The sequence below is a fragment of the Pelodiscus sinensis genome, chromosome 26 (genome assembly GCF_052426305.1).
Source record: "Pelodiscus sinensis isolate ZL-2025 chromosome 26, ASM5242630v1, whole genome shotgun sequence".
NCBI classification, from domain to species: domain Eukaryota; kingdom Metazoa; phylum Chordata; order Testudines; family Trionychidae; genus Pelodiscus; species Pelodiscus sinensis.
The window spans coordinates 18,996,138-19,015,838 of record NC_143077.1 but is presented as its reverse complement, the minus strand read 5'-3'; the positions used below and the strand labels follow the sequence as shown (position 1 = coordinate 19,015,838).

At 62.4% G+C, this 19,701-nt stretch overlaps 12 non-coding genes across 12 annotated transcripts; 1 reads left to right on the top strand and 11 right to left on the bottom strand.

The window, feature by feature from the left end:
* Window positions 1–861: 861 nt before the first annotated feature.
* TRNAN-GUU (transfer RNA asparagine (anticodon GUU)) lies at window positions 862–935 on the bottom strand. The gene has a single exon. It is a non-coding gene; the product is annotated as a tRNA-Asn (tRNA).
* A 105-nt stretch (window positions 936–1,040) lies between these two features.
* TRNAT-CGU (transfer RNA threonine (anticodon CGU)) lies at window positions 1,041–1,112 on the top strand. The gene has a single exon. It is a non-coding gene; the product is annotated as a tRNA-Thr (tRNA).
* Window positions 1,113–2,486: 1,374 nt separating this feature from the next.
* TRNAN-GUU (transfer RNA asparagine (anticodon GUU)) lies at window positions 2,487–2,560 on the bottom strand. The gene has a single exon. It is a non-coding gene; the product is annotated as a tRNA-Asn (tRNA).
* A 1,560-nt stretch (window positions 2,561–4,120) lies between these two features.
* TRNAN-GUU (transfer RNA asparagine (anticodon GUU)) lies at window positions 4,121–4,194 on the bottom strand. Its single transcript has one exon. It is a non-coding gene; the product is annotated as a tRNA-Asn (tRNA).
* Window positions 4,195–5,754: 1,560 nt separating this feature from the next.
* Window positions 5,755–5,828, bottom strand: TRNAN-GUU (transfer RNA asparagine (anticodon GUU)). Its single transcript has one exon. It is a non-coding gene; the product is annotated as a tRNA-Asn (tRNA).
* A 1,560-nt stretch (window positions 5,829–7,388) lies between these two features.
* On the bottom strand, window positions 7,389–7,462 carry TRNAN-GUU (transfer RNA asparagine (anticodon GUU)). The gene has a single exon. It is a non-coding gene; the product is annotated as a tRNA-Asn (tRNA).
* Window positions 7,463–9,015: 1,553 nt separating this feature from the next.
* Window positions 9,016–9,089, bottom strand: TRNAN-GUU (transfer RNA asparagine (anticodon GUU)). The gene has a single exon. It is a non-coding gene; the product is annotated as a tRNA-Asn (tRNA).
* Window positions 9,090–10,640: 1,551 nt separating this feature from the next.
* Window positions 10,641–10,714, bottom strand: TRNAN-GUU (transfer RNA asparagine (anticodon GUU)). Its single transcript has one exon. It is a non-coding gene; the product is annotated as a tRNA-Asn (tRNA).
* A 1,556-nt stretch (window positions 10,715–12,270) lies between these two features.
* TRNAN-GUU (transfer RNA asparagine (anticodon GUU)) lies at window positions 12,271–12,344 on the bottom strand. The gene has a single exon. It is a non-coding gene; the product is annotated as a tRNA-Asn (tRNA).
* A 1,550-nt stretch (window positions 12,345–13,894) lies between these two features.
* TRNAN-GUU (transfer RNA asparagine (anticodon GUU)) lies at window positions 13,895–13,968 on the bottom strand. The gene has a single exon. It is a non-coding gene; the product is annotated as a tRNA-Asn (tRNA).
* Window positions 13,969–15,519: 1,551 nt separating this feature from the next.
* Window positions 15,520–15,593, bottom strand: TRNAN-GUU (transfer RNA asparagine (anticodon GUU)). The gene has a single exon. It is a non-coding gene; the product is annotated as a tRNA-Asn (tRNA).
* Window positions 15,594–17,144: 1,551 nt separating this feature from the next.
* TRNAN-GUU (transfer RNA asparagine (anticodon GUU)) lies at window positions 17,145–17,218 on the bottom strand. Its single transcript has one exon. It is a non-coding gene; the product is annotated as a tRNA-Asn (tRNA).
* Between the last annotated feature and the right edge of the window lie 2,483 nt (window positions 17,219–19,701).

Below are 19,701 nucleotides of genomic sequence, written 5' to 3'. Positions count from 1 at the left end.
GCTTCTGCCCAGCCCAAGAGGACCAGCTACGTTCCCGGCTCAATTCATCCCTTACAGTCAGAGCCAAAAATCACCAGCTGACGGTCCTTCAGAATCCTCAATGGAAAGGGGGAGAGGGAATTGTGGGAGCACTCGCCACGTTCTCGGTTGAGGCTTGCAGCAGTCATGGAAGAGAGAGCTGGCTTCGGTCAAGTCTCGGGAGTACGGCCACGGCTTGGACGGGTCCTTCAGTCCTTGGCTCAGAGCTTCGGTTGGTAGCCCACATCCTCCCGAGGTAAAAAAGCAGGAGGGCTTTCCTTCCAGGGCCTTTTGCATCTTCTGCCGTGGGAGGCGAATCCTGGTGTTCTGGCTGTGGGGGAAAAAGACAGCCACAAGATGGCGTTTGGAGTCACACGGGCGAGTCGCCTGTCCAAGCGGGACCGAGTCCCTTCCAAAGAGAAACCATGGCAGCCATGCAAGTCCAAGGCTGCACAGGAAACCTCAGGAGCTGCGACTGGGGCTCAGTTCGCGCGGCCACGCTTCCCAGGGGAGGCATGAGACAGGCCCAGAGGTCTGCGCAGCAAACAGGCCCGCAGGAGGGAGGCGGCTAAGAACCCGCGCGGCTCGTGCGTTTCTCCCTCTCAGCTGGCGTAGAGGCGGGAGGGGAACGAAACCTGCCCGGCTGGAGCTTTCGCGCTTGGGCTCGGGGCTTAAGCCCCGAGGCCGAGGCCCCGGCGCGGTTGCTGGGAGACGGGCTCCTGTGGCACGGCACGGCCCCTGAACCTTGCCGGCCACAAGGTGACCTCACCGAGGCCGAGAGGGATGGCTTGGAGGTGGCAAAAGGGAGCCCGCTAGCAAGCGCCAGGAGGCCGAGCGTAGCCACGTCCCCAGGTGGGCTCGAACCACCATCCTTTCGGTTAACAGCCGAACGCGCTGACCCATTGCGCCACAGAGACCTCAAAGGGCTTTCCGAAACGCTGCCTAGCAGCCTGCTCCTCTGCCTGGCCGTGCCAGTGCAGCCCAGGTGCTAGAGTGGATTGCGGGCAGTCTAGCCCCAAGGGAGCAGAGTGGCGCAGCGGAAGCGTGCTGGGCCCGTAACCCAGAGGTCGATGGATCGAAACCATCCTCTGCTACGTGTGGGCCGGCCTCTTTTGACTCCGCGCCTTCACTCCAGGCTGCAAGTAGCTAAAGGCCAGGCCAGGATGCCGCCTGCGGGGAAGCTCTCGGCAGCCCCCCGCTTCCTGTGTGGGAGGCACGGAGGCCTCCTCTTCTGTCCTCAGGCAACAGGGCTTCCTCCTGCCCTTTTCCCACCCACAAGGGCCGCCGGGACCCGCTCAGGGAGCGCGCCAGGGAGGCTCTCCAGACGCTCGTGGAACAAAGCACTTCTGGACCACGCTACCCAGAGCCTTCATTCAGGCCTAGACAAAACGCCTAGACAAAGAGCTGCCACAGCATCAACACTGGCCTTGCTCTACTACTCCCAGGCACGCCAAACCCCTCACAAAGAGAACTTCTGCCTTCGCCATACTGCTCAACAACAGGACACGCGAGCAATTCCCTCCGACGCGCCGCTTCTCCCGCATCGCCACCACCCACGCTCTTTAGGCACACGCCGGCTGACCAAAACCCATCTCATCCCATCAAAAGCTTCTGCCCAGCCCAAGAGGACCAGCTACGTTCCCGGCTCAATTCATCCCTTACAGTCAGAGCCAAAAATCACCAGCTGACGGTCCTTCAGAATCCTCAATGGAAAGGGGGAGAGGGAATTGTGGGAGCACTCGCCACGTTCTCGGTTGAGGCTTGCAGCAGTCATGGAAGAGAGAGCTGGCTTCGGTCAAGTCTCGGGAGTACGGCCACGGCTTGGACGGGTCCTTCAGTCCTTGGCTCAGAGCTTCGGTTGGTAGCCCACATCCTCCCGAGGTAAAAAAGCAGGAGGGCTTTCCTTCCAGGGCCTTTTGCATCTTCTGCCGTGGGAGGCGAATCCTGGTGTTCTGGCTGTGGGGGAAAAAGACAGCCACAAGATGGCGTTTGGAGTCACACGGGCGAGTCGCCTGTCCAAGCGGGACCGAGTCCCTTCCAAAGAGAAACCATGGCAGCCATGCAAGTCCAAGGCTGCACAGGAAACCTCAGGAGCTGCGACTGGGGCTCAGTTCGCGCGGCCACGCTTCCCAGGGGAGGCATGAGACAGGCCCAGAGGTCTGCGCAGCAAACAGGCCCGCAGGAGGGAGGCGGCTAAGAACCCGCGCGGCTCGTGCGTTTCTCCCTCTCAGCTGGCGTAGAGGCGGGAGGGGAACGAAACCTGCCCGGCTGGAGCTTTCGCGCTTGGGCTCGGGGCTTAAGCCCCGAGGCCGAGGCCCCGGCGCGGTTGCTGGGAGACGGGCTCCTGTGGCACGGCACGGCCCCTGAACCTTGCCGGCCACAAGGTGACCTCACCGAGGCCGAGAGGGATGGCTTGGAGGTGGCAAAAGGGAGCCCGCTAGCAAGCGCCAGGAGGCCGAGCGTAGCCACGTCCCCAGGTGGGCTCGAACCACCATCCTTTCGGTTAACAGCCGAACGCGCTGACCCATTGCGCCACAGAGACCTCAAAGGGCTTTCCGAAACGCTGCCTAGCAGCCTGCTCCTCTGGCTGGCCGTGCCAGTGCAGCCCAGGTGCTAGAGTGGATTGCGGGCAGTCTAGCCCCAAGGGAGCAGAGTGGCGCAGCGGAAGCGTGCTGGGCCCATAACCCAGAGGTCGATGGATCGAAACCATCCTCTGCTACGTGTGGGCCGGCCTCTTTTGACTCCGCGCCTTCACTCCAGGCTGCAAGTAGCTAAAGGCCAGGCCAGGATGCCGCCTGCGGGGAAGCTCTCGGCAGCCCCCCGCTTCCTGTGTGGGAGGCACGGAGGCCTCCTCTTCTGTCCTCAGGCAACAGGGCTTCCTCCTGCCCTTTTCCCACCCACAAGGGCCGCCGGGACCCGCTCAGGGAGCGCGCCAGGGAGGCTCTCCAGACGCTCGTGGAACAAAGCACTTCTGGACCACGCTACCCAGAGCCTTCATTCAGGCCTAGACAAAACGCCTAGACAAAGAGCTGCCACAGCATCAACACTGGCCTTGCTCTACTACTCCCAGGCACGCCAAACCCCTCACAAAGAGAACTTCTGCCTTCGCCATACTGCTCAACAACAGGACACGCGAGCAATTCCCTCCGACGCGCCGCTTCTCCCGCATCGCCACCACCCACGCTCTTTAGGCACACGCCGGCTGACCAAAACCCATCTCATCCCATCAAAAGCTTCTGCCCAGCTCAAGAGGACCAGCTACGTTCCCGGCTCAATTCATCCCTTACAGTCAGAGCCAAAAATCACCAGCTGACGGTCCTTCAGAATCCTCAATGGAAAGGGGGAGAGGGAATTGTGGGAGCACGGGCAGCACTCGCCACGTTCTCGGTTGAGGCTTGCAGCAGTCATGGAAGAGAGAGCTGGCTTCGGTCAAGTCTCGGGAGTACGGCCACGGCTTGGACGGGTCCTTCAGTCCTTGGCTCAGAGCTTCGGTTGGTAGCCCACATCCTCCCGAGGTAAAAAATCAGGAGGGCTTTCCTTCCAGGGCCTTTTGCATCTTCTGCCGTGGGAGGCGAATCCTGGTGTTCTGGCTGTGGGGGAAAAAGACAGCCACAAGATGGCGTTTGGAGTCACACGGGCGAGTCGTCTGTCCAAGCGGGACCGAGTCCCTTCCAAAGAGAAACCATGGCAGCCATGCAAGTCCAAGGCTGCACAGGAAACCTCAGGAGCTGCGACTGGGGCTCAGTTCGCGCGGCCACGCTTCCCAGGGGAGGCATGAGACAGGCCCAGAGGTCTGCGCAGCAAACAGGCCCGCAGGAGGGAGGCGGCTAAGAACCCGCGCGGCTCGTGCGTTTCTCCCTCTCAGCTGGCGTAGAGGCGGGAGGGGAACGAAACCTGCCCGGCTGGAGCTTTCGCGCTTGGGCTCGGGGCTTAAGCCCCGAGGCCGAGGCCCCGGCGCGGTTGCTGGGAGACGGGCTCCTGTGGCACGGCACGGCCCCTGAACCTTGCCGGCCACAAGGTGACCTCACCGAGGCCGAGAGGGATGGCTTGGAGGTGGCAAAAGGGAGCCCGCTAGCAAGCGCCAGGAGGCTGAGCGTAGCCACGTCCCCGGGTGGGCTCGAACCACCATCCTTTCGGTTAACAGCCGAACGCGCTGACCCATTGCGCCACAGAGACCTCGAAGGGCTTTCCAAAACGCTGCCTAGCAGCCTGCTCCTCTGCCTGGCCGTGCCAGTGCAGCCCAGGTGCTAGAGTGGATTGCGGGCAGTCTAGCCCCAATGGAGCAGAGTGGCGCAGCGGAAGCGTGCTGGGCCCATAACCCAGAGGTCGATGGATCGAAACCATCCTCTGCTACGTGTGGGCCGGCCTCTTTTGACTCCGCGCCTTCACTCCAGGCTGCAAGTAGCTAAAGGCCAGGCCAGGATGCCGCCTGCGGGGAAGCTCTCGGCAGCCCCCCGCTTCCTGTGTGGGAGGCACGGAGGCCTCCTCTTCTGTCCTCAGGCAACAGGGCTTCCTCCTGCCCTTTTCCCACCCACAAGGGCCGCCGGGACCCGCTCAGGGAGCGCGCCAGGGAGGCTCTCCAGACGCTCGTGGAACAAAGCACTTCTGGACCACGCTACCCAGAGCCTTCATTCAGGCCTAGACAAAACGCCTAGACAAAGAGCTGCCACAGCATCAACACTGGCCTTGCTCTACTACTCCCAGGCACGCCAAACCCCTCACAAAGAGAACTTCTGCCTTCGCCATACTGCTCAACAACAGGACACGCGAGCAATTCCCTCCGACGCGCCGCTTCTCCCGCATCGCCACCACCCACGCTCTTTAGGCACACGCCGGCTGACCAAAACCCATCTCATCCCATCAAAAGCTTCTGCCCAGCTCAAGAGGACCAGCTACGTTCCCGGCTCAATTCATCCCTTACAGTCAGAGCCAAAAATCACCAGCTGACGGTCCTTCAGAATCCTCAATGGAAAGGGGGAGAGGGAATTGTGGGAGCACGGGCAGCACTCGCCACGTTCTCGGTTGAGGCTTGCAGCAGTCATGGAAGAGAGAGCTGGCTTCGGTCAAGTCTCGGGAGTACGGCCACGGCTTGGACGGGTCCTTCAGTCCTTGGCTCAGAGCTTCGGTTGGTAGCCCACATCCTCCCGAGGTAAAAAAGCAGGAGGGCTTTCCTTCCAGGGCCTTTTGCATCTTCTGCCGTGGGAGGCGAATCCTGGTGTTCTGGCTGTGGGGGAAAAAGACAGCCACAAGATGGCGTTTGGAGTCACACGGGCGAGTCGTCTGTCCAAGCGGGACCGAGTCCCTTCCAAAGAGAAACCATGGCAGCCATGCAAGTCCAAGGCTGCACAGGAAACCTCAGGAGCTGCGACTGGGGCTCAGTTCGCGCGGCCACGCTTCCCAGGGGAGGCATGAGACAGGCCCAGAGGTCTGCGCAGCAAACAGGCCCGCAGGAGGGAGGCGGCTAAGAACCCGCGCGGCTCGTGCGTTTCTCCCTCTCAGCTGGCGTAGAGGCGGGAGGGGAACGACACCTGCCCGGCTGGAGCTTTCGCGCTTGGGCTCGGGGCTTAAGCCCCGAGGCCGAGGCCCCGGCGCGGTTGCTGGGAGACGGGCTCCTGTGGCACGGCACGGCCCCTGAACCTTGCCGGCCACAAGGTGACCTCACCGAGGCCGAGAGGGATGGCTTGGAGGTGGCAAAAGGGAGCCCGCTAGCAAGCGCCAGGAGGCCGAGCGTAGCCACGTCCCCGGGTGGGCTCGAACCACCATCCTTTCGGTTAACAGCCGAACGCGCTGACCCATTGCGCCACAGAGACCTCGAAGGGCTTTCCAAAACGCTGCCTAGCAGCCTGCTCCTCTGCCTGGCCGTGCCAGTGCAGCCCAGGTGCTAGAGTGGATTGCGGGCAGTCTAGCCCCAAGGGAGCAGAGTGGCGCAGCGGAAGCGTGCTGGGCCCATAACCCAGAGGTCGATGGATCGAAACCATCCTCTGCTACGTGTGGGCTGGCCTCTTTTGACTCCGCGCCTTCACTCCAGGCTGCAAGTAGCTAAAGGCCAGGCCAGGATGCCGCCTGCGGGGAAGCTCTCGGCAGCCCCCCGCTTCCTGTGTGGGAGGCACGGAGGCCTCCTCTTCTGTCCTCAGGCAACAGGGCTTCCTCCTGCCCTTTTCCCACCCACAAGGGCCGCCGGGACCCGCTCAGGGAGCGCGCCAGGGAGGCTCTCCAGACGCTCGTGGAACAAAGCACTTCTGGACCACGCTACCCAGAGCCTTCATTCAGGCCTAGACAAAACGCCTAGACAGAGAGCTGCCACAGCATCAACACTGGCCTTGCTCTACTACTCCGAGGCACGCCAAACCCCTCACAAAGAGAACTTCTGCCTTCGCCATACTGCTCAACAACAGGACACGCGAGCAATTCCCTCCGACGCGCCGCTTCTCCCGCATCGCCACCACCCACGCTCTTTAGGCACACGCCGGCTGACCAAAACCCATCTCATCCCATCAAAAGCTTCTGCCCAGCCCAAGAGGACCAGCTACGTTCCCGGCTCAATTCATCCCTTACAGTCAGAGCCAAAAATCACCAGCTGACGGTCCTTCAGAATCCTCAATGGAAAGGGGGAGAGGGAATTGTGGGAGCACTGGCAGCACTCGCCGCGTTCTCGGTTGAGGCTTGCAGCAGTCATGGAAGAGAGAGCTGGCTTCGGTCAAGTCTCGGGAGTACGGCCACGGCTTGGACGGGTCCTTCAGTCCTTGGCTCAGAGCTTCGGTTGGTAGCCCACATCCTCCCGAGGTAAAAAAGCAGGAGGGCTTTCCTTCCAGGGCCTTTTGCATCTTCTGCCGTGGGAGGCGAATCCTGGTGTTCTGGCTGTGGGGGAAAAAGACAGCCACAAGATGGCGTTTGGAGTCACACGGGCGAGTCGCCTGTCCAAGCGGGACCGAGTCCCTTCCAAAGAGAAACCATGGCAGCCATGCAAGTCCAAGGCTGCACAGGAAACCTCAGGAGCTGCGACTGGGGCTCAGTTCGCGCGGCCACGCTTCCCAGGGGAGGCATGAGACAGGCCCAGAGGTCTGCGCAGCAAACAGGCCCGCAGGAGGGAGGCGGCTAAGAACCCGCGCGGCTCGTGCGTTTCTCCCTCTCAGCTGGCGTAGAGGCGGGAGGGGAGCGACACCTGCCCGGCTGGAGCTTTCGCGCTTGGGCTCGGGGCTTAAGCCCCGAGGCCGAGGCCCCGGCGCGGTTGCTGGGAGACGGGCTCCAGTGGCACGGCACGGCCCCTGAACCTTGCCGGCCACAAGGTGACCTCACCGAGGCCGAGAGGGATGGCTTGGAGGTGGCAAAAGGGAGCCCGCTAGCAAGCGCCAGGAGGCCGAGCGTAGCCACGTCCCCGGGTGGGCTCGAACCACCATCCTTTCGGTTAACAGCCGAACGCGCTGACCCATTGCGCCACAGAGACCTCGAAGGGCTTTCCAAAACGCTGCCTAGCAGCCTGCTCCTCTGCCTGGCCGTGCCAGTGCAGCCCAGGTGCTAGAGTGGATTGCGGGCAGTCTAGCCCCAATGGAGCAGAGTGGCGCAGCGGAAGCGTGCTGGGCCCATAACCCAGAGGTCGATGGATCGAAACCATCCTCTGCTACGTGTGGGCCGGCCTCTTTTGACTCCGCGCCTTCACTCCAGGCTGCAAGTAGCTAAAGGCCAGGCCAGGATGCCGCCTGCGGGGAAGCTCTCGGCAGCCCCCCGCTTCCTGTGTGGGAGGCACGGAGGCCTCCTCTTCTGTCCTCAGGCAACAGGGCTTCCTCCTGCCCTTTTCCCACCCACAAGGGCCGCCGGGACCCGCTCAGGGAGCGCGCCAGGGAGGCTCTCCAGACGCTCGTGGAACAAAGCACTTCTGGACCACGCTACCCAGAGCCTTCATTCAGGCCTAGACAAAACGCCTAGACAGAGAGCTGCCACAGCATCAACACTGGCCTTGCGCTACTACTCCCAGGCACGCCAAACCCCTCACAAAGAGAACTTCTGCCTTCGCCATACTGCTCAACAACAGGACACGCGAGCAATTCCCTCCGACGCGCCGCTTCTCCCGCATCGCCACCACCCACGCTCTTTAGGCACACGCCGGCTGACCAAAACCCATCTCATCCCATCAAAAGCTTCTGCCCAGCCCAAGAGGACCAGCTACGTTCCCGGCTCAATTCATCCCTTACAGTCAGAGCCAAAAATCACCAGCTGACGGTCCTTCAGAATCCTCAATGGAAAGGGGGAGAGGGAATTGTGGGAGCACTGGCAGCACTCGCCACGTTCTCGGTTGAGGCTTGCAGCAGTCATGGAAGAGAGAGCTGGCTTCGGTCAAGTCTCGGGAGTACGGCCACGGCTTGGACGGGTCCTTCAGTCCTTGGCTCAGAGCTTCGGTTGGTAGCCCACATCCTCCCGAGGTAAAAAAGCAGGAGGGCTTTCCTTCCAGGGCCTTTTGCATCTTCTGCCGTGGGAGGCGAATCCTGGTGTTCTGGCTGTGGGGGAAAAAGACAGCCACAAGATGGCGTTTGGAGTCACACGGGCGAGTCGCCTGTCCAAGCGGGACCGAGTCCCTTCCAAAGAGAAACCATGGCAGCCATGCAAGTCCAAGGCTGCACAGGAAACCTCAGGAGCTGCGACTGGGGCTCAGTTCGCGCGGCCACGCTTCCCAGGGGAGGCATGAGACAGGCCCAGAGGTCTGCGCAGCAAACAGGCCCGCAGGAGGGAGGCGGCTAAGAACCCGCGCAGCTCGTGCGTTTCTCCCTCTCAGCTGGCGTAGAGGCAGGAGGGGAGCGACACCTGCCCGGCTGGAGCTTTCGCGTTTGGGCTCAAGCCCCGAGGCCGAGGCCCCAGCGCGGTTGCTGGGAGACGGGCTCCCGTGGCACGGCACGGCCCCTGAACCTTGCCGGCCACAAGGTGACCTCACCGAGGCCGAGAGGGATGGCTTGGAGGTGGCGAAAGGGAGCCCGCTAGCAAGCACCAGGAGGCCGAGCGTAGCCACGTCCCTGGGTGGGCTCGAACCACCATCCTTTCGGTTAACAGCCGAACGCGCTGACCCATTGCGCCACAGAGACCTCGAAGGGCTTTCCGAAACGCTGCCTAGCAGCCTGCTCCTCTGCCTGGCCGTGCCAGTGCAGCCCAGGTGCTAGAGTGGATTGCGGGCAGTCTAGCCCCAAGGGAGCAGAGTGGCGCAGCGGAAGCGTGCTTGGCCCATAACCCAGAGGTCAATGGATCGAAGCCATCCTCTGCTACGTGTGGGCCAGCCTCTTTTGACTCCACGCCTTCACTCCAGGCTGCAAGTAGCTAAAGGCCAGGCCAGGATGCCGCCTGCGGGGAAGCTCTCGGCAGCCCCCCGCTTCCTGTGTGGGAGGCACGGAGGCCTCCTCTTCTGTCCTCAGGCAACAGGGCTTCCTCCTGCCCTTTTCCCACCCACAAGGGCCGCCGGGACCCGCTCAGGGAGCGCGCCAGGGAGGCTCTCCAGACGCTCGTGGAACAAAGCACTTCTGGACCACGCTACCCAGAGCCTTCATTCAGGCCTAGACAAAACGCCTAGACAGAGAGCTGCCACAGCATCAACACTGGCCTTGCTCTACTACTCCCAGGCACGCCAAACCCCTCACAAAGAGAACTTCTGCCTTCGCCATACTGCTGAACAACAGGACACGCGAGCAATTCCCTCAGACGCGCCGCTTCTCCCGCATCGCCACCACCCACGCTCTTTAGGCACACGCCGGCTGACCAAAACCCATCTCATCCCATCAAAAGCTTCTGCCCAGCCCAAGAGGACCAGCTACGTTCCCGGCTCAATTCATCCCTTACAGTCAGAGCCAAAAATCACCAGCTGACGGTCCTTCAGAATCCTCAATGGAAAGGGGGAGAGGGAATTGTGGGAGCACTCGCCACGGTCTCGGTTGAGGCTTGCAGCTGTCATGGAAGAGAGAGCTGGCTTCGGTCAAGTCTCGGGAGTACGGCCACGGCTTGGACGGGTCCTTCAGTCCTTGGCTCAGAGCTTCGGTTGGTAGCCCACATCCTCCCGAGGTAAAAAAGCAGGAGGGCTTTCCTTCCAGGGCCTTTTGCATCTTCTGCCGTGGGAGGCGAATCCTGGTGTTCTGGCTGTGGGGGAAAAAGACAGCCACAAGATGGCGTTTGGAGTCACACGGGCGAGTCGCCTGTCCAAGCGGGACCGAGTCCCTTCCAAAGAGAAACCATGGCAGCCATGCAAGTCCAAGGCTGCACAGGAAACCTCAGGAGCTGCGACTGGGGCTCAGTTCGCGCGGCCACGCTTCCCAGGGGAGGCATGAGACAGGCCCAGAGGTCTGCGCAGCAAACAGGCCCGCAGGAGGGAGGCGGCTAAGAACCCGCGCGGCTCGTGCGTTTCTCCCTCTCAGCTGGCGTAGAGGCGGGAGGGGAACGACACCTGCCCGGCTGGAGCTTTCGCGCTTGGGCTCGGGGCTTAAGCCCCGAGGCCGAGGCCCCGGCGCGGTTGCTGGGAGACGGGCTCCTGTGGCACGGCACGGCCCCTGAACCTTGCCGGCCACAAGGTGACCTCACCGAGGCCGAGAGGGATGGCTTGGAGGTGGCAAAAGGGAGCCCGCTAGCAAGCGCCAGGAGGCCGAGCGTAGCCACGTCCCCGGGTGGGTTCGAACCACCATCCTTTCGGTTAACAGCCGAACGCGCTGACCCATTGCGCCACAGAGACCTCGAAGGGCTTTCCGAAACGCTGCCTAGCAGCCTGCTCCTCTGCCTGGCCGTGCCAGTGCAGCCCAGGTGCTAGAGTGGATTGCGGGCAGTCTAGCCCCAAGGGAGCAGAGTGGCGCAGCGGAAGCGTGCTGGGCCCATAACCCAGAGGTCGATGGATCGAAACCATCCTCTGCTATGTGTGGGCCAGCCTCTTTTGACTCCACGCCTTCACTCCAGGCTGCAAGTAGCTAAAGGCCAGGCCAGGATGCCGCCTGCGGGGAAGCTCTCGGCAGCCCCCCGCTTCCTGTGTGGGAGGCACGGAGGCCTCCTCTTCTGTCCTCAGGCAACAGGGCTTCCTCCTGCCCTTTTCCCACCCACAAGGGCCGCCGGGACCCGCTCAGGGAGCGCGCCAGGGAGGCTCTCCAGACGCTCGTGGAACAAAGCACTTCTGGACCACGCTACCCAGAGCCTTCATTCAGGCCTAGACAAAACGCCTAGACAGAGAGCTGCCACAGCATCAACACTGGCCTTGCTCTACTACTCCCAGGCACGCCAAACCCCTCACAAAGAGAACTTCTGCCTTCGCCATACTGCTCAACAACAGGACACGCGAGCAATTCCCTCCGACGCGCCGCTTCTCCCGCATCGCCACCACCCACGCTCTTTAGGCACACGCCGGCTGACCAAAACCCATCTCATCCCATCAAAAGCTTCTGCCCAGCCCAAGAGGACCAGCTACGTTCCCGGCTCAATTCATCCCTTACAGTCAGAGCCAAAAATCACCAGCTGACGGTCCTTCAGAATCCTCAATGGAAAGGGGGAGAGGGAATTGTGGGAGCACTCGCCACGGTCTCGGTTGAGGCTTGCAGCAGTCATGGAAGAGAGAGCTGGCTTCGGTCAAGTCTCGGGAGTACGGCCACGGCTTGGACGGGTCCTTCAGTCCTTGGCTCAGAGCTTCGGTTGGTAGCCCACATCCTCCCGAGGTAAAAAAGCAGGAGGGCTTTCCTTCCAGGGCCTTTTGCATCTTCTGCCGTGGGAGGCGAATCCTGGTGTTCTGGCTGTGGGGGAAAAAGACAGCCACAAGATGGCGTTTGGAGTCACACGGGCGAGTCGCCTGTCCAAGCGGGACCGAGTCCCTTCCAAAGAGAAACCATGGCAGCCATGCAAGTCCAAGGCTGCACAGGAAACCTCAGGAGCTGCGACTGGGGCTCAGTTCGCGCGGCCACGCTTCCCAGGGGAGGCATGAGACAGGCCCAGAGGTCTGCGCAGCAAACAGGCCCGCAGGAGGGAGGCGGCTAAGAACCCGCGCGGCTCGTGCGTTTCTCCCTCTCAGCTGGCGTAGAGGCGGGAGGGGAACGACACCTGCCCGGCTGGAGCTTTCGCGCTTGGGCTCGGGGCTTAAGCCCTGAGGCCGAGGCCCCGGCGCGGTTGCTGGGAGACGGGCTCCTGTGGCACGGCACGGCACGGCCCCTGAACCTTGCCGGCCACAAGGTGACCTCACCGAGGCCGAGAGGGATGGCTTGGAGGTGGCAAAAGGGAGCCCGCTAGCAAGCGCCAGGAGGCCGAGCGTAGCCACGTCCCCGGGTGGGCTCGAACCACCATCCTTTCGGTTAACAGCCGAACGCGCTGACCCATTGCGCCACAGAGACCTCGAAGGGCTTTCCGAAACGCTGCCTAGCAGCCTGCTCCTCTGCCTGGCCGTGCCAGTGCAGCCCAGGTGCTAGAGTGGATTGCGGGCAGTCTAGCCCCAAGGGAGCAGAGTGGCGCAGCGGAAGCGTGCTGGGCCCATAACCCAGAGGTCGATGGATCGAAACCATCCTCTGCTACGTGTGGGCCGGCCTCTTTTGACTCCGCGCCTTCACTCCAGGCTGCAAGTAGCTAAAGGCCAGGCCAGGATGCCGCCTGCGGGGAAGCTCTCGGCAGCCCCCGCTTCCTGTGTGGGAGGCACGGAGGCCTCCTCTTCTGTCCTCAGGCAACAGGGCTTCCTCCTGCCCTTTTCCCACCCACAAGGGCCGCCGGGACCCGCTCAGGGAGCGCGCCAGGGAGGCTCTCCAGACGCTCGTGGAACAAAGCACTTCTGGACCACGCTACCCAGAGCCTTCATTCAGGCCTAGACAAAACGCCTAGACAAAGAGCTGCCACAGCATCAACACTGGCCTTGCTCTACTACTCCCAGGCACGCCAAACCCCTCACAAAGAGAACTTCTGCCTTCGCCATACTGCTCAACAACAGGACACGCGAGCAATTCCCTACCCCGCGCCGCTTCTCCCGCATCGCCACCACCCACGCTCTTTAGGCACACGCCGGCTGACCAAAACCCATCTCATCCCATCAAAAGCTTCTGCCCAGCCCAAGAGGACCAGCTACGTTCCCGGCTCAATTCATCCCTTACAGTCAGAGCCAAAAATCACCAGCTGACGGTCCTTCAGAATCCTCAATGGAAAGGGGGAGAGGGAATTGTGGGAGCACTCGCCACGGTCTCGGTTGAGGCTTGCAGCAGTCATGGAAGAGAGAGCTGGCTTCGGTCAAATCTCGGGAGTACGGCCACGGCTTGGACGGGTCCTTCAGTCCTTGGCTCAGAGCTTCGGTTGGTAGCCCACATCCTCCCGAGGTAAAAAAGCAGGAGGGCTTTCCTTCCAGGGCCTTTTGCATCTTCTGCCGTGGGAGGCGAATCCTGGTGTTCTGGCTGTGGGGGAAAAAGACAGCCACAAGATGGCGTTTGGAGTCACACGGGCGAGTCGCCTGTCCAAGCGGGACCGAGTCCCTTCCAAAGAGAAACCATGGCAGCCATGCAAGTCCAAGGCTGCACAGGAAACCTCAGGAGCTGCGACTGGGGCTCAGTTCGCGCGGCCACGCTTCCCAGGGGAGGCATGAGACAGGCCCAGAGGTCTGCGCAGCAAACAGGCCCGCAGGAGGGAGGCGGCTAAGAACCCGCGCGGCTCGTGCGTTTCTCCCTCTCAGCTGGCGTAGAGGCGGGAGGGGAACGAAACCTGCCCGGCTGGAGCTTTCGCGCTTGGGCTCGGGGCTTAAGCCCCGAGGCCGAGGCCCCGGCGCGGTTGCTGGGAGACGGGCTCCCGTGGCACGGCACGGCCCCTGAACCTTGCCGGCCACAAGGTGACCTCACCGAGGCCGAGAGGGATGGCTTGGAGGTGGCAAAAGGGAGCCCGCTAGCAAGCGCCAGGAGGCCGAGCGTAGCCACGTCCCCGGGTGGGCTCGAACCACCATCCTTTCGGTTAACAGCCGAACGCGCTGACCCATTGCGCCACAGAGACCTCGAAAGGCTTTCCGAAACGCTGCCTAGCAGCCTGCTCCTCTGCCTGGCCGTGCCAGTGCAGCCCAGGTGCTAGAGTGGATTGCGGGCAGTCTAGCCCCAAGGGAGCAGAGTGGCGCAGCGGAAGCGTGCTGGGCCCATAACCCAGAGGTCGATGGATCAAAGCCGTCCTCTGCTACGTGTGGGCCAGCCTCTTTTGACTCCACGCCTTCACTCCAGGCTGCAAGTAGCTAAAGGCCAGGCCAGGATGCCGCCTGCGGGGAAGCTCTCGGCAGCCCCCCGCTTCCTGTGTGGGAGGCACGGAGGCCTCCTCTTCTGTCCTCAGGCAACAGGGCTTCCTCCTGCCCTTTTCCCACCCACAAGGGCCGCCGGGACCCGCTCAGGGAGCGCGCCAGGGAGGCTCTCCAGACGCTCGTGGAACAAAGCACTTCTGGACCACGCTACCCAGAGCCTTCATTCAGGCCTAGACAAAACGCCTAGACAGAGAGCTGCCACAGCATCAACACTGGCCTTGCTCTACTACTCCCAGGCACGCCAAACCCCTCACAAAGAGAACTTCTGCCTTCGCCATACTGCTCAACAACAGGACACGCGAGCAATTCCCTCCGACGCGCCGCTTCTCCCGCATCGCCACCACCCACGCTCTTTAGGCACACGCCGGCTGACCAAAACCCATCTCATCCCATCAAAAGCTTCTGCCCAGCCCAAGAGGACCAGCTACGTTCCCGGCTCAATTCATCCCTTACAGTCAGAGCCAAAAATCACCAGCTGACGGTCCTTCAGAATCCTCAATGGAAAGGGGGAGAGGGAATTGTGGGAGCACTCGCCACGGTCTCGGTTGAGGCTTGCAGCAGTCATGGAAGAGAGAGCTGGCTTCGGTCAAGTCTCGGGAGTACGGCCACGGCTTGGACGGGTCCTTCAGTCCTTGGCTCAGAGCTTCGGTTGGTAGCCCACATCCTCCCGAGGTAAAAAAGCAGGAGGGCTTTCCTTCCAGGGCCTTTTGCATCTTCTGCCGTGGGAGGCGAATCCTGGTGTTCTGGCTGTGGGGGAAAAAGACAGCCACAAGATGGCGTTTGGAGTCACACGGGCGAGTCGCCTGTCCAAGCGGGACCGAGTCCCTTCCAAAGAGAAACCATGGCAGCCATGCAAGTCCAAGGCTGCACAGGAAACCTCAGGAGCTGCGACTGGGGCTCAGTTCGCGCGGCCACGCTTCCCAGGGGAGGCATGAGACAGGCCCAGAGGTCTGCGCAGCAAACAGGCCCGCAGGAGGGAGGCGGCTAAGAACCCGCGCGGCTCGTGCGTTTCTCCCTCTCAGCTGGCGTAGAGGCGGGAGGGGAACGACACCTGCCCGGCTGGAGCTTTCGCGCTTGGGCTCGGGGCTTAAGCCCTGAGGCCGAGGCCCCGGCGCGGTTGCTGGGAGACGGGCTCCTGTGGCACGGCACGGCCCCTGAACCTTGCCGGCCACAAGGTGACCTCACCGAGGCCGAGAGGGATGGCTTGGAGGTGGCAAAAGGGAGCCCGCTAGCAAGCGCCAGGAGGCCGAGCGTAGCCACGACCCCGGGTGGGCTCGAACCACCATCCTTTCGGTTAACAGCCGAACGCGCTGACCCATTGCGCCACAGAGACCTCGAAGGGCTTTCCGAAACGCTGCCTAGCAGCCTGCTCCTCTGGCTGGCCGTGCCAGTGCAGCCCAGGTGCTAGAGTGGATTGCGGGCAGTCTAGCCCCAAGGGAGCAGAGTGGCGCAGCGGAAGCGTGCTGGGCCCATAACCCAGAGGTCGATGGATCGAAACCATCCTCTGCTACGTGTGGGCCGGCCTCTTTTGACTCCGCGCCTTCACTCCAGGCTGCAAGTAGCTAAAGGCCAGGCCAGGATGCCGCCTGCGGGGAAGCTCTCGGCAGCCCCCCGCTTCCTGTGTGGGAGGCACGGAGGCCTCCTCTTCTGTCCTCAGGCAACAGGGCTTCCTCCTGCCCTTTTCCCACCCACAAGGGCCGCCGGGACCCGCTCAGGGAGCGCGCCAGGGAGGCTCTCCAGACGCTCGTGGAACAAAGCACTTCTGGACCACGCTACCCAGAGCCTTCATTCAGGCCTAGACAAAACGCCTAGACAGAGAGCTGCCACAGCATCAACACTGGCCTTGCTCTACTACTCCCAGGCACGCCAAACCCCTCACAAAGAGAACTTCTGCCTTCGCCATACTGCTCAACAACAGGACACGCGAGCAATTCCCTCCGACGCGCCGCTTCTCCCGCATCGCCACCACCCACGCTCTTTAGGCACACGCCGGCTGACCAAAACCCATCTCATCCCATCAAAAGCTTCTGCCCAGCCCAAGAGGACCAGCTACGTTCCCGGCTCAATTCATCCCTTACAGTCAGAGCCAAAAATCACCAGCTGACGGTCCTTCAGAATCCTCAATGGAAAGGGGGAGAGGGAATTGTGGGAGCACTCGCCACGGTCTCGGTTGAGGCTTGCAGCAGTCATGGAAGAGAGAGCTGGCTTCGGTCAAATCTCGGGAGTACGGCCACGGCTTGGACGGGTCCTTCAGTCCTTGGCTCAGAGCTTCGGTTGGTAGCCCACATCCTCCCGAGGTAAAAAAGCAGGAGGGCTTTCCTTCCAGGGCCTTTTGCATCTTCTGCCGTGGGAGGCGAATCCTGGTGTTCTGGCTGTGGGGGAAAAAGACAGCCACAAGATGGCGTTTGGAGTCACACGGGCGAGTCGCCTGTCCAAGCGGGACCGAGTCCCTTCCAAAGAGAAACCATGGCAGCCATGCAAGTCCAAGGCTGCACAGGAAACCTCAGGAGCTGCGACTGGGGCTCAGTTCGCGCGGCCACGCTTCCCAGGGGAGGCATGAGACAGGCCCAGAGGTCTGCGCAGCAAACAGGCCCGCAGGAGGGAGGCGGCTAAGAACCCGCGCGGCTCGTGCGTTTCTCCCTCTCAGCTGGCGTAGAGGCGGGAGGGGAACGAAACCTGCCCGGCTGGAGCTTTTGCGCTTGGGCTCGGGGCTTAAGCCCCGAGGCCGAGGCCCCGGCGCGGTTGCTGGGAGACGGGCTCCCGTGGCACGGCACGGCCCCTGAACCTTGCCGGCCACAAGGTGACCTCACCGAGGCCGAGAGGGATGGCTTGGAGGTGGCAAAAGGGAGCCCGCTAGCAAGCGCCAGGAGGCCGAGCGTAGCCACGTCCCCGGGTGGGCTCGAACCACCATCCTTTCGGTTAACAGCCGAACGCGCTGACCCATTGCGCCACAGAGACCTCGAAGGGCTTTCCGAAACGCTGCCTAGCAGCCTGCTCCTCTGCCTGGCCGTGCCAGTGCAGCCCAGGTGCTAGAGTGGATTGCGGGCAGTCTAGCCCCAAGGGAGCAGAGTGGCGCAGCGGAAGCGTGCTGGGCCCATAACCCAGAGGTCGATGGCTCGAAACCATCCTCTGCTACGTGTGGGCCGGCCTCTTTTGACTCCGCGCCTTCACTCCAGGCTGCAAGTAGCTAAAGGCCAGGCCAGGATGCCGCCTGCGGGGAAGCTCTCGGCAGCCCCCCGCTTCCTGTGTGGGAGGCACGGAGGCCTCCTCTTCTGTCCTCAGGCAACAGGGCTTCCTCCTGCCCTTTTCCCACCCACAAGGGCCGCCGGGACCCGCTCAGGGAGCGCGCCAGGGAGGCTCTCCAGACGCTCGTGGAACAAAGCACTTCTGGACCACGCTACCCAGAGCCTTCATTCAGGCCTAGACAAAACGCCTAGACAGAGAGCTGCCACAGCATCAACACTGGCCTTGCTCTACTACTCCCAGGCACGCCAAACCCCTCACAAAGAGAACTTCTGCCTTCGCCATACTGCTCAACAACAGGACACGCGAGCAATTCCCTCCGACGCGCCGCTTCTCCCGCATCGCCACCACCCACGCTCTTTAGGCACACGCCGGCTGACCAAAACCCATCTCATCCCATCAAAAGCTTCTGCCCAGCCCAAGAGGACCAGCTACGTTCCCGGCTCAATTCATCCCTTACAGTCAGAGCCAAAAATCACCAGCTGACGGTCCTTCAGAATCCTCAATGGAAAGGGGGAGAGGGAATTGTGGGAGCACTCGCCACGGTCTCGGTTGAGGCTTGCAGCAGTCATGGAAGAGAGAGCTGGCTTCGGTCAAGTCTCGGGAGTACGGCCACGGCTTGGACGGGTCCTTCAGTCCTTGGCTCAGAGCTTCGGTTGGTAGCCCACATCCTCCCGTGGTAAAAAAGCAGGAGGGCTTTCCTTCCAGGGCCTTTTGCATCTTCTGCCGTGGGAGCACCTGAAAGTAAAACAGCTGCGGCAGGCGTACGCCATGGCCACCAGGGGCGGCGCCGCAGCAGGGGCTGCCACCTGCCCCTACTTCCCTGCCCTCGACCGACTCTTGGGGGGCGGGGCGGTCCGTGCCAGCCCGGGAGGCAGCGAGCCGGGACTGGAGGGCCCTGACCTGGGCACACCGGAGGGGCCACCACAAGGAGTTCCAGCACTGGAGTCGGCAGGGTCATCCAGGGAGACCGTACCGGGGAAGTAGTTCCAATTAAGTAGTTCGGGGGAGGAGGCGGGAGGGAGACCAGGGACCGCGCACGTGGGCCATGCCTCCCACGGATCACACAGACACCTGTGCACGTGCAAGCACATGCCATGCCACGCTCCAGCTGCGTGACACCCAGGGGCCGTGGCCCAATAGGCACATGCATGTCTGAAGAGACCTGACATGCTCCTGACCCTGGGGCGGGACCCAGCAGGATGCTTTCCCTCCACACGTCTCCTCTACATGGAGGCAGGGGACATCTCCCCCCCCCCCCGCCCGCCCACCGCCCCGGCCACACTATACATGGCACAGGGACATGGGTGCAGTCTTGGGGCAGCTCCCCGTCCCGGGGAGAGCCAGACATCCTGACCATGGCCTCTGTACAAGCACAGCGGCTCTGACGGTGCAGGGCATGGTCGCCCTCACGTTGCGGGGCGGGGGGAGGGGGCTGGGCATCATCTACTGTGTCCCCAGGGAGAAGTGACCACTCTCTTTCTCTACAGCTGTACCAGCTGCTCGTGCAGGGCGCACCACCCCACCCGGGACATGCTCCCGCACCCATGGCCTGCTCCGGTCCGCCACCACAGAGCAGGAGTACTGGGACCAGCACCTGGGGTCCTTGCGAGCCCTGCACCACACCGTCAAGGCCTGGATGTGGGAAGACCTGCAGCTCCGCCAGGAGCAGCTGGCTGAGGACCGAGCCAGAAATGCAAATCTGCAGGCCCTGCTGCAGAGCATGGTGCCCTGTGCTGATCCTGCGCCTGCTGCCCCCCCAACAACTGTCCCTCCTCCCACTCCTGCCCCCCTCCCACCTCTTCCTCCTCAACCCCCACACCCTCCTCCTCCTCAATGTCCACACCCCCCACGTCAACCTCTGCACCCTCCACCCCATCCCCCCGGGGACGCCGAGGCCCCCTCCCTTGCCGTGCTGGGAGGCGGTTGGCCCGGCGTCACCCCCACCCCGATCCCTGAGTTTCCCCTCCCCCTCTTTCCCCTTGCTTTCCCCTTCCAGCTCCCTCCTCCCAGTTTTCCCCCTCCCCTCTCCCACACTCTCTCCTGCCCTTTCCTGCCTCCTTTCCCCCGTCTCCCCACAGTTTTATTTCCCCTCCCCAGTTTTGTTAAATAAAGAGAGTTTGTATTTTTGAACACACGTGTCCTTTATTTTTTTTTACATCAGGAAGGGGGGCTAGGGAGGGGTAAGTGGAAGAAGG